Genomic DNA, 11731 nt, shown 5'->3' on the forward strand with positions numbered 1-11731 from the left:
ATGAGGGCTGTCCGTCAATAATCAAAGAAGATAGGTTAGTCTGTACCTTCCGGATTTTAGCAGCTCTGTGAAAGAATTCTGAATTTCTATCACCAACTGCAAGCCATTTATTGCGGCTCTTGTCCCGGAGGAGCATTTCCTGACGCTGCAATTGAAGATCAAGCTCCTGCTGAGCCATAGACTCTCTCAGTTGTCGCTAAAAAGAAGGCCCGTCAGCCAATATATCCCTTTGGGCCCTATCAAGATCAGACAAAGCAGCCGCAATGTTGTTTTCTAATCTCCCAAACACCAATTTATTCCATTCGCGTAACACAGGCCGAAGTGACCGCAACTTATGAACAAGCAATTGAGCAGGAGGGAGAGACAAATGTGAGTCGGTCCAATGTTTGGAAATACCTCCCAAATTGTAGGGTGAGTGGTCCACATGGTGAGAAATTTGAACCTTGAGCATCTAGGTGTGCCAGAGGAGCAACGCAGAACAAGGGGAGAGTGATCAGATCGGTACCTTGGGAGAGTAGTGCAGGAGACCCGGTCCCAAGAATCTACAAAAGCTTCAGTAACTAAAGCCCTATCAAGTCGGCATTCAACGTGCGCACTCCCTTGTCGCCCATTGGACCAAGTGAATTGAGGACCCGTGGATTCCACCTCAATCAGACCTCCTGAGCTGATAAAACCCCGGAACTCAGCACAAGCTCCAGACGCAGGACTATTGCCAGTTTTCTCATGAGTACCCCTGACAGAGTTAAAATCTCCCATAACTATCCATCTACCATCTGAATTTGCTTGTTGCATTAATAAATCATCCCAAAGTAACTTGCGTCTAATAGCCGAGTTATCTCCATAGACAAAAGAAATCAATCCCAAACAGCCAACCTGTAAAGAGATATGCTGATTATGGATGCGAACAGTTGTTGCAAGGCAACTCCTACTGCAGAAAACCCAAATTGAATTGCAAGAGTTGATAGCTGTTAGCTGTAAGCCAAGAGATAACCAAACGGAGGCTGCAATGTTATCAAAATCTACCATTGGTTCAGAAAGACACAAAATATCCGGCCGGTTTGAGGAACAGATAAGCTTGAGAGCTCTCTGTGTATTGGGGTTGCTAATACCCCGACAGTTCCAAAAAGTGATGATCATCGATATCGCATGGGAGGCCTGCTCTGCCTCTTAGAGCGAATTTCACTAACCGATGCTGACTGTTGCTTTTTCTTTTTCCGGACTGTAGTCCAATTAGATTCTGAGTTAGACAAAACCATTTCCTTCTCGGAGGAAGATTCATTTGGAAGAGGAGGCTGCCCCAAAGCTTCCCTCGGAATAGACCATTCATTGCCCCTATTTAACACACAGACCGAACTGATAACGGAATCAGGTATGTGTCTCAACTCATCATATTCAGATTGAGCACTTTCATCATCAGTGTCTCCCCAATATCTAATATTATTAGCTGACTTATGCAGTACCAATTGGAGCGAAGATTCTTCCGCTGAATGAGATGAGCATGGCATATCAGCCTTATCAGAAAACAGGGGCGTTCTAAGGCTGCTCAGAGGGTCGATAATGTTGCTTACCCTCACGCTGGGTTGCTCTAGGTCCCTTTGGTTTCTCATAGTTTGTCTTACGACATTGAGGAGCAGTATGGCCAATTGATAAACAAGAGGAACAAAGCAATGGAAGCCTTTCATATTCTAGAGAAACCCATTGCATATGGGCATCAGTATCCACTCTAAGCTTTGTTTGAAGGTCTTTTGATAGATCCACATCTACCAGGACACGGGCGTAATGACCAAACTCTCCATTGACAGTGTTCTGATCAAACCTAATAAGAATCCCAATTACTCGAGCAATGCTCGCTAGTATGCGGGTATCCTAAAATTCCCAGGGTAAATTATAGAACCGGACCCAGACTTGAGCAGAGGTCGATTTATAGGATTCTGGGTTGAAGCCAGGGGACCACGGCGTGAAGCGCATAATCCCAGGTTTCAAATGAATCGCACCCAGACTCAGCAGTTGGCATGATAATATGAAAGAAATCTTTACCCAAAGAAACCAATTTCCAAGTAAGATATAGTTTCCATACCTGAGATAGCTTCAATTTCAGCTCAGAATGTTTCCACGGGCGCTCCCCTTTCGTGAGAGTCACACGACCAATAACTGAGTGCTTATAGGACTGAACCCTTTCATCATATATTGATTGCTGAATCCGGATGGATTTAAAACCCCCCTCTTCTGAAATGCGGGGCTGAGTATCGGAGATGACTGTGGAGGGGATAGTTGCCTTCAGGGCCGAGGCAAAGGTACGGACCGATGGAGCAGGAGGATTTTTCGGGGCCGAGCAGCGGTGGAATGCTTGCCGATCGAAGAGGTGCGCGATTGACGCATCTGAACTTTTAGGAATAGAAGTGCTTGAGAATTGGGCAAAAGAATGGCGAGAGAAAAGGTGGGCAATGGAGAAGGGAGCATCATGGCGGTCGATCATGTTTGGGAAGGTTGAGATTGACGGCGGTAGCCTCAATAGACTTCACTTTATTGCTATATAATTTCGTTTAAACGCTACTACTATTCGCCATATATTTAATATCCCGATCTACGATTTCAACTCGTCGATTAACCCGTTCAAAGCTTAATTTAATTTCCTAATAGCTTAGCTTAATTTCGAAATAGACCGAAACGCTTATTCAGACCATCGTAATTTATTTATTATATATACGTGAATACTTTATCGATTCCACAATATAAAACTTAAGGTTAAAACCTTATTTATTATATATACGCGAATACTTTATCGATTCGACAATATAAAACTTAAGCTTAAAAAAAACTTAAAATCACATTACGCAAACCAAATCAAATCATAGATAATTATTGATAGATATCGTTATATCGACATTTTATCAAAACAACTCAAAACCAATCAAATGTTTTATCAAACCGATTCGTCACTAATCAAACGTTTTATCAAACCAAATCCGTAATCAAATAAACACTTTATCAATCAAACTCGTAATTAATCAAACTTAAAACCTTATATCATAATCAATTCATAACCGAAAACATAAAACCTTATATCCTTATATCCATCCTAGAGTTTCTCCCCTTATGTATCAATCCATAACCACAGATATCAATTCAATAACCACATAGTCGAGACGTCTCTTTAACCTTGCCTAATCCCGTATTGGTCTTACCCAACACTTCACTGCCAATACCCGACTAGGTCTTTAGACTGTGTACACATGCCATGTTCCTCACTGAACACGGTCTTCAAATATCAAAACCATCAATCCGGATCACTCTAGATGGATATAAAAGTCATAAAATCACAATATGCTCAAGTCTCTTTTCACAATCAAACATTCAATTTATTCCATAATCATAAACCATTTGACTTCAAATAACTATTTTCACAAAAATAATCGCAATCGTTAAAATTAAATAATCTTTTAATATAACTAAAATTGTTAAAAATTCGTATAAAATCATCGATTCATAATTTAATCGAACTTCAAGAATTAAATAACTCAAAATATTGTATCGATAAAATTTATTATCGTTAAAAGTAAATATTCTTATCGGACTACTTTCAATCACCGAAACAAAAATTCTAAACCGAATTACTATTAGGCTCGTTAAACCACGTTAAACTATTAAGAGTATATCCATCCTAACTTTATATTAAAATTTATCCTACTAATTTTATATTCAAATGATTAGATTCTATTTCACAAATATCGGTATTAATCCTTCTAATTTATAACTTATTTTACCCCCACAATTTAAAATAACTTAAATAATAACCGAACAACTTAAAACTAAAATTTACACCAAGCAATTTTATCCGACTATTCTCGTTTTTCATCGAAATTATGACGTGTAAACTAAACTGATATCGTTAACTACGACCGAATGTTCAGTTAGACTGGTGACACTGCTACGAGTCTATCCGTACAAATTTTATTATTATTATTATATTTTCCGTGACCAAAACTTCTAATTAATCGTCTATTAAATTCTTTCCATGAAAGAAAGCTAAACCTCTAATTGATCGTCTATTTTAATATGTAATTGTCTAAATTTGATAGTTTCTTTAATAACCTATTGACTTAATAAATCACTATTAGTAAACTTGTTGAAATTTAACGAAACTATCAGAACCAAACTAAAATCATACCTAGAATATTTTTAAAAATAATTTGAATCTAAAATACAGTTATCGAAATATCGTCGTGGATCACGGAAAATTCGTTGGTATAATCCGTTGACAGCTGATCTGAAATATCGTCGACGGCCACCGAAAATTAACCGTTAATGCCCCAAAACGTTTTTCCTCCAAAAACCCCTTAATCCAAAATTTAATATATAAACTTAAAACCATTTTTTTCCTTTTTCCTCTTCATATCCTTCCTCCCCCTCAAATGGATTCATATATTATTATTATTATTATTATAAAGATGGGTTAAATACACATGTCTTACCTAAATATAATTACATTTATCTTTTAGTTAGACATGTTTACACCTAAGTCATTTAGATTGATACATTATTAAATAACTTGACACTTGTTCTACATTTGTCCATATATAATATAATGGATGCATAATTTTTCCAAATGTAGGACACGTATACTAAAATTTCAAAATGTTTATAATAATTATAAATATATAATAATAGTTATAACAATTGATTATTATTTACTCACCACAAAATTCTTAATTTTTTTTTATTTCAAAAATACTCTTATTATACATATTATTTTATAAACCTTACTTATATACTCTCCAATTATATTTTGCTATTAATATAACTTCAATGTTATTATTTATAAAATATAGATAGCTAATGGACTATCTAAAAATATTTAAAATACAATTTAATATTAAGGTAACGACTAGAAATTTTGGATACGGACGTGACAATTGCCCTCTCTAAAAATGTGGGTGGCAACTACCTCCATCGAGGCGCATTGCAGTAGGCAGCGCAACCAACGTTCACGAATTGAAAATCTACTTATTTCTAGCTTTAGAACACACAGACTGACACGCACACACGCACACACACACACATATCACACGCGCACGCGCGCGCGCGCGCACATATATATATATAATTGTCTAACAGATAACATATAATTTATTAATTAGAAAGACTAAAATTCCACGAACCAATCTTGTTAACTACAAATTTACCAAAACAAACACAAAATCTCATTTACATGGGCTCATTGAAAATTCCAAAGTAAGAGGAAACGAACGACTTTCTTTTGAAATAGAGGGTCTAATAAAAAATAAAATATTTCATTGCATCCAACGGAACTCTAAAAAATTCCTTATTAACAACATTTACGATAGTTGTCCCTTTCAATGGGAATGACAATTGTCTCTAAGAATGGGAATGATAGTCATCCATCTAAATATGGATGTCATCATGTTTTTCGTCCCCTATAAAATCAGGGACAGAGGAATCAAGAATGAAAAATGAGACGAAAAAATTATCCCTTAAAGGATCAAATGATTTTGCCTCTTATTATGTTACTAAATTGCCACAAAATGGAAATTGTCTCCTATTTTACGTCCTTAGAGAAATAAAATAAAAAATGAGAATTTTAAAAAGTGGATCCTCAACCCAAAAATTATTATAAGAATAACTAAAATAATTATTTCATTTAGACAATCATAAACTAAATATTAGAGTAATTTGAGGACATTCAAATCAATCAAGCTATAAAAAGAAAGTAAAAAAATTCGGATCACAAAAAGAATTTGAAGTAGAAATATCCATCCAATAGTTTTGTGATCATAACGTGTCCTCGAATTTACTAAATAAGGCATTGTAAACTAGTATTTATTCCTAAATTTTTTTGTCTTCCTTTAGAGTTCTCGAGATCAAATTTCAAATTTCACTTCTATTCAAGATAGAATATCCCCTTCGAATTCCTCGAGATCAAGTCTCAGGATTTATTTCTATTAAAATATCCTCATTTGAATGCATTGAGATCAAATATCATTATTCATTCTTATTCAATGTAGAATTTATCCTTCATGAATTCCTCGAGGCTGAATCTCAAGATTCTCTCCTATTTAAAGGTGAAAACTATTTTCAAAAGTCGAATATGATAAGATCGTGCATTTTTTGGGTCGGGGCCTATTCAATATAGGAATTTGTTTTTTCTTCTAAAAATCTATTGAAATCGTGTATATATTGAGATCAAATTCTATTCAAGATAGAAATCATTGTTGTTTGTGTTAATCCTTTGATATCTAATCTCGCGATTAGTTTTCTTCTATTCAACATAAATGTTTGTTTTTCCAACCCTTCGAGATTAAGTCTCAAAATTCACTTTCACGATAGAGTTTACCCATTTGAATTCCATGACATCAGGTCTTTAGGATTACTCTCATTTAATAACAAATTCTTTCGAAGATTTTTTTTTATTATTATGTTGAAACCTCATATTCATTTGTCCTTTGAAATAAATGTTTCTCTTATAAAGACACTCATCTAAATTTGCGGGGAGCCGCTCTAAAAGCTCACGGGGAGCCGTTAAATCTCATCTTAACTTGCGGGGAGCCGCTCTAAAAGCTCGCGGGGAGCCGTTAAATCTCATCTTAACTTGCGGGGAGCCGCTATAAAATCTTGCGGGGAGCCGCTATAAAAGCTCATTTCTAAAAAAGGAAAAAAAAAGCAAAACAACGGAGGATGCCCGTCGCAGTCATTCAAAACAAACGGAGGATGCCCATCACAGTCATTCAACAAACAAAACGGAGAATGCCCGTCACAGTCATTCAACAAAAAAAAAACGGAGGATGCCCGTCACATCATTCAAAACGGAGAATGCCCGTCACAGTCATTCAACAAAAAAAAAAACAACGGAGAATGCCCGTCACAGTCATTCAAACCAACGGAGGATGCCCGTCACAGTCATTCAAAACAACGGAGGATGCCCGTCAGAGTCATTCAAAATAACGGAGGATGCCCGTCACAGTCATTCAAAACAACGGAGGATGCCCGTCACAGTCATTCAAACAAACGGAGGATGCCCGTCACAGTCATTCAAAACAACGGAGGATGCCCGTCACAGTCATTCAACAAAAAAAATGGAGGATGCCCGTCATAGTCATTCAAAACAACGGAGGATGTCTGTCACGGTCATTCAAAAAAAAAAACGGAGGATGTCCGTCACAGTCATTCAAAACAACGGAGGATGCCCGTCACAGTCATTCAACAAAAAAAAAACGGAGGATGTCCGTCATTGTCATCCAAACCACACTTCAGAATCATTCAATCAAATACCCAGGAAGTTTCCTAAATTCTTTTTTTAATAATCATGAATAAGAGGACAAAATGGTATCTAGGACTACTTTGTATATTTTTATTTACATAAAACTATACAAAGAGGGGCAACTGTAGATACCCATTTTGTCCGGGGTAAATTTTTATTTTTTAATATTTTTACCAATTTATTTCATAAATATTTACATTGGAGTTATTTACTAGATATATTGATATGTTACTATATTTAGTGGATATACCGATATTTTGTTATAGACTGTTCTTAATTACATTTTACAAAAAGGAAAAAATATATCCAATTTGTTTGTAAAACTAATCAAGTGTTTATATTATAAAGTTTTAACCAATTGATTAGAATATTATTTATTAATTTAAAAGAATGTTGTTTGATAAATAGGTACAAAATGATATTTAATTTTGGTGATATAAATTAATAAAAGAAAAGAACATTTAATTGTATAATTGACAATAATAAAATGCCTAACCAATGCTTATGATAAGAAAAATATAATTTTTATTGATGAATTTCAGCAATTTACAAAAACAATCCCAAGAGAGCCCAAACTCGTTCCAGTAGACCCTTAAGTACACAAACCCAAAGAAAACAATTAAATAATACAATTAAAAATACGTTTACATAAATACAAAAATATATATAAAAGAAGGAAGTAATTTCCTGGTGGCCAAGGCAGTGGCCACATTGCACTGCTTGGCCACCAAGTAGCAGCTTTGTTGGCTCTCTATTTAGAGAGCCACGCCATTGTCGCCCAGTTGGTTGGCTCTCTATTTAGAGAGCCAAAAGCAGACAGCAAAGGGGATCGATCTTTTGACACTTTCGCTGTCTTAAAAGAGAGACACTTCTCCAATCTTGAGGGGGAACTCCAGGTTCTTTCCTCTGGATCTTTACCTCTTCATTTCTTCTAAAACGGCATAAGGGGGGATTGTTGCCACTTCTCCAATGTAGACACCCCTCTCACTTTTCATCTCCATCTTCACCCTCTTCACTTCTTCAAAAACTGAAAATAGGAGCCAGCGGGAAAACAGTCGCATCCCCTCTTTCCTTCAATCTTCCAATCATCTATGACTTCTTCATGCCATGTTATGGTTTGGAGGAGGTTTTGGTCCTTTGTTCTTCAGGCCATGCTATGGTTTTGAAGAGCAGAGACTCAAGATTACCAAGTCATAGACGAAGTTGGAACACCTTTCTTCTTCCCTCTCCTTAAATTTACTTTCATCAAAGTTGTTACTTCAGTGAACTTCATCCTGTCAAAGAAAACCATTTTTCAACATAAACAAAGCAAGACCAGGAATAACAAAACAGAGAAATCCAAGCAGATTCATCAAACAGAAAACAAATAGACAGAAGCAACCTAGGCTACAGACAAAGAATAGAAAAGAAGGTTGAAAGCACAGGAAAACGTCTCCTCAGGTAGAATTTCTTCCTAATATACAACTCTATTTTCAAGTCTCTGTAACATTTGTTGATCACCTATCTTCAAGAAAACACAGTATAGAGGATTTTGGGGAGTGCCTATGCTATAGGGACGAACTGAATTTTCTCTTCTAGGAGCCGGTAAATGAATGGAAGGATGTGTTACATTCTTTCACATCATCTAAGGGCCTCCAACTGTGTCTTCTAAACATTCTTAATGAAAGCATGAATAAATGAAAAGATTTGGCTATTTCCATAGATTTATTTCTATTTAACATGAGTGAAAATAGTTGGCTGGTTCCTAAACTCTCGGGCAATCAAAGATATAATCCTTAACCTGAATCCTACGACTATTTATCTTACACTTAGACTCAAGTCCCTCCATCATCTTCATACATAAGGAAAACGTGAAATACCCCTAATGAACCAGATATGAGCCATAGAAAATTAGCATATTAATTACTAACTTCCATTTCAATAATATCATTCCACAAAAGCATACAGAAGTGTGTAAGCAAACTGCCACAGTCAAATTTCCAAGCCTAAAACTATCCCAATGGTAAACATAAATTTCAATTTAAATATCATCTTGCTGCTGTCAATTTGCTTTCACAGACACAGACAAACAAAGGGCTTAATATCCTAAACCGTATGCCTTAAATTAGATAGAAAAGGAACCATACCAAACCGACGGTAGCATCTGAGATCAGCTAGTCCTCTGGAGAATAGTACCCAACCCACTCAAAGTCGCAACCCCGGTACAGACATTGGCTCTTTCTTTTCAATTCACGAACCTGTAGGCTTCTTCTGGCATTATCGGAAAGAAGGCGAGATAATAAGAAAACGGAATCGCATGAGATAAAACAAATAGAAATTAACCATGAAAAATCGCTAAAATTGGATCTTAAAAGAAAATAAAACTTAAACGATATAGATTGAATCGAGTTTTAGGAAAAGAAAAAAAGAAAACAGAGAAGATAAGAGGAAATAAAGAGTACAGATGTGAAAATCGGACATGCAAGAATCCATACCTTTGAAATCCATGGATGATAATCTTGCCCCCTAAGAACCACGGTCGGTCACACCAAGAGACATCTCTAGGAGTTTTGTTCGGTTTAAATGAAACGGGACACATTGCTAGCCACCATTAAGGAGATAGGAAAAGTGCCCAGAGATTAGATCGTAGAGAAGGGCGCCGTTAGAGAGGCACCACCATTGAGGGTGGCCGCTTGCAGGATGGCTGTCGTCGGAACTAAAAGGCGACGCTGGAGGAGCCTTGGGTAGAATGAAGTCTGCCATTTTTAAGAGAGAAACAGAGGCGGTAGATTTAGGAAAGATGAGTCTGGTAAGTCAAAAAGCATCTCTCTAATTTGGGGAAAATGAGAAAGTTAGGGTTATAAATCTAACACATGTGGGAAGGAGAGGCCTTAAGATTAAAAGGTTCTGGACATAAATTAGTGGGTTGATTTCGTTCAAGCCCAATTCCTCCCTAAGCCCATTCTCTAATTCATTATTCATCCCAAAAAAAATAGTCTGATTATCATTTGGTGCTAATCAAGCATTTAATTATTTAATTTAGTTGTCTATAGATCGTATTAATTAGGCATAATATATGATGTTTGCATAGGTTTAGTTTCAGCATTTAGGTGTTTTCTGTATGCTGCTTTCAAATTAGTAAAGGATCTGGTTAATTCCTCATATGCTTACGTACTAGAAAAGTATAGATTGAGGGGTCTTAAAATTCACAAAATTAACGACTCACTTTGTACGCCTATGTTATAGGGGTATGAAGTCGGTCAAAATAAAGTTAATTAAAATAAAACGACTCAATTCATACGTCTATGCTATAGGGGTATGAAAAACGGTCAAAATAAAACTAATCGAAATAAAACGACTTACTTTATACGCCTATGTCATAGGGGTACAAAGTCGGTCAAACTAAAATAAAATTAAAAAGAAATGACTTACTCTATACGCCTATGTTATAGGGGTATGAAGTCGGTCAAAATAAAGTTAATTAAAATTAAAGGACTCAATTCATACGTCTACGCTATAGGGGTATGAAAGCGGTCAAAATCAAGTTAATTTTAATGAAATGGCCTAATTCATATGTCTATGTTATAGAGGTATCAAAACAGTCAAACTAAATCGTCCAAACTTATACGCATTGTTATAAAAAAAATATATATAAAATAAAGAGAAACGAATCTGATAAATCAAGTAAGTTTAATATAAAAATCACATCTTTTAGTACCAATTTTGGGCGGGGTAGGGTGATTACTTGAAGTTTTCTTCCCTACACGTAACCGACAAACGAATCTAAAATCTCTATTTCGCAGACCCCCTTATCCATTAAAATATACCCAATTTCGGCGTCCAATCACGCCTTAATTTTGATTGGTGGCGACTCTAAAAAATAATCTAAAAAACCTTAAAACTATTAACTAGTTAAAAAGTTTAACGCCCGGCGTCCGCGCCCGGAAAATCCGGTTGCGACATCAGTTATAACAAAATTGTTAAGATTTTGATTTGGTATGATTTGTACTTTCTGATACGCAATTTATCACAGTTATTACGTTCATTTTAGAAATCTGATAATTCGTTCAATCAGTTATGATTTTCTGATTTATATATATATTCTATATGTTTTCGAACTGGTACAAGTGCTCAGTATATCTGCATCTGTTATCTGGCCTCTCACCGATCTTCATAACATTAGGTCTTTGCATCTGTCTTCGAGTCAGGTTGTCAGTTTGTCGTCAGTTGTGTCAACATTAGTATCATTCATAAGATCGGTGAAGGCAATTATCTGTTATCTGTATCTGTTATTGGTAGCGCGCTTACCATTTATCTGTTACACTGTACCATGTGTTTTAAAACTTTTGCCTTATTTTCTTATTATTCTAATATTTCATATTTTGAAAGACTTCGGTATTGATTACCACTATTTTGAATTGATCATCTTAAATTGACCATTTAGTTTAACGGATTTTGAAATACTATATTTTGAAC

The 11731-nt window shown here is 35.7% G+C and overlaps 1 long non-coding RNA gene across 1 annotated transcript; it reads right to left on the bottom strand.

The window, feature by feature from the left end:
• Positions 1-7784: 7784 nt before the first annotated feature.
• Positions 7785-10075, bottom strand: LOC136227674 (uncharacterized). Its single transcript, XR_010688178.1, has 3 exons — positions 9751-10075; positions 9403-9526; positions 7785-8550 (listed from the first exon to the last, which is right to left on the bottom strand). It is a non-coding gene; the product is annotated as an uncharacterized lncRNA (long non-coding RNA).
• Between the last annotated feature and the right edge of the window lie 1656 nt (positions 10076-11731).

This window comes from Euphorbia lathyris, chromosome 4 (genome assembly GCF_963576675.1).
Source record: "Euphorbia lathyris chromosome 4, ddEupLath1.1, whole genome shotgun sequence".
Lineage (NCBI taxonomy): Eukaryota > Viridiplantae > Streptophyta > Magnoliopsida > Malpighiales > Euphorbiaceae > Euphorbia > Euphorbia lathyris.